Below are 1,902 nucleotides of genomic sequence, written 5' to 3'. Positions count from 1 at the left end.
TTCCTTTGTACTTCTGGTAATTGCTGTGATTTGGGAATTTTCTACCCAATTCTTAATTTTCTCATTCCCAATTTTTTCTTTTTGCTCTGAAGTCATTTATTATAAAAGTATGCCTGTAATCTTAGGTATATTAAATGGAAAAAAACCAATTACTTCAAGTTTAAAGCTGTTATATATTTATATTTAAATTCAAAACAGGAGCTATCAAAAGAAGTTTAATGTATCTAATAACCTACGCCAAGATATTTAAAGGTTTATCAGTCATTATATGACATAAAGAGTATGTTTTTTCCCTGTGCTGTTCTCCAGTGACAATTTCAGGAAAATAAAAAGTAATAACTTTATTTTTAAACTCCAGCTTTGGGGCAGGTACTATACTACACACAGAATTCTAAGGAAAAAGGACACAGGCCTTCAAGAAGCCATGAATTGGAAAGGATTGAATTAAGGGACGAGCAGATGGGTAAGCAAATTACTACGTCACAGTGTGTACCTGTGGTTGTTTTAACAGGTAAACAGGTAAGTTATGACAATATGTTGCAGTGCAAGAATGCTGTAGAGGTTGCACAGCATGAAGGAAGATTAAACCTTATCAAGGGAACCTGGAGACATCAGAGCAAGATTTCCAGAAACAGTGATGCCTAAGCCAAGTTTTGAAAGAATAGGAATTCTTGAGGGAGTGATTTCCACATCAGAGGAAACAGCATGTGTAAAGGTATAAAAGGGTATATACCTGTGTGGAAAGTCAAGCATAGAACTGATGAGGAAAGATAAAGTTTGAATAGGCAGAAGCCAGGTAACAAAAGGTTTAGTTGCCATGCCAAGAAGTATGGGTTTATCCTGAAGTTGATGGCGTCAGTTCAGTTAAGCAAGGGAAATGGTTCTGGCAACAATAGAGAGGATGAATTTCGGGGATTGAAGAAAGCTATACAGAGTGATGCCTAGAAATCTGGGCTATTGTAATTCAAGTGATAGATGAATGAGAGTCCAAACTCAAGCAGGGACAGCAAGGGTGGAGAATGGAGATGGAATATATGAGATGCGTTCACAAGCAGATAGGTGAGGTTGGTGAGAAGGATGAGCTGACTCACAGGACAGTTGCCAGGTATCCTGTATATACAGGACATGTCCTGTGTTTAATGGTTTGTCCTGGATCTTGTATTGACTTTGTCAGGCCACTCTTAGTGTAATCAGTTGTGCTTTTTTTTTCAATAAAAAAGTTCAATTAGAACCTTTTTCTGCTTCAGCAATGGGCAATTACTTGAATGGCAATACTAGCTAAAAATCATACAAGCACAAAGATCTGAACAATCCTTTAGTCTCCTCTATTTTTGGCTGGGGTAGATTAAAAGGGAACTGAGAATTGAAAGTCTTGTTTTCCATATTAAAGAAGGAAAAGGGTTTGTTTGTTTGTTTGCCAAAGTCTTATTATAAACATCACCATTAGAAGTAATTGTGTTGCTTTGCACACATGCTCTGAAAATCAGCAACAGTGACTTCTGAAAAAGAGTCCTAGTTCATCATAGACTCCAGCTTCTGAGTGTCAGCCATGCCTCTAGACAACAATGGGCAAATGCCTCACTCCAGTGACCATATTTCTGACAGTATGCTAGTTCATAATAGCATTGTTCCAGCAATCACAGTAATACAGGTGCAACTCTGTTAATGCATAAACAGTCCTGCTTCTGAAAATCTGCCAGTCCCTAGACAGCTTCTATGGTCAGCTCTGGCTTTCTTTGAGGAGGCTGTTTGCAAATACAGCTCTCCCTTGCAGGCATACACGAAGTTCACCTTTTCTGCAACACATAACCACTTGTGTTTAAATAGTTTGCAACTGTTTCAATAGTTCACCCCAAATATACCATTATCACTTCAACTTCTTGAGTGAAAAATGCACTGAGC

The sequence above is a fragment of the Manis pentadactyla genome, chromosome 13 (genome assembly GCF_030020395.1).
Source record: "Manis pentadactyla isolate mManPen7 chromosome 13, mManPen7.hap1, whole genome shotgun sequence".
In the NCBI taxonomy this organism is placed as follows: Eukaryota; Metazoa; Chordata; class Mammalia; order Pholidota; family Manidae; genus Manis; species Manis pentadactyla.
This window is presented reverse-complemented; position numbering follows the sequence as displayed.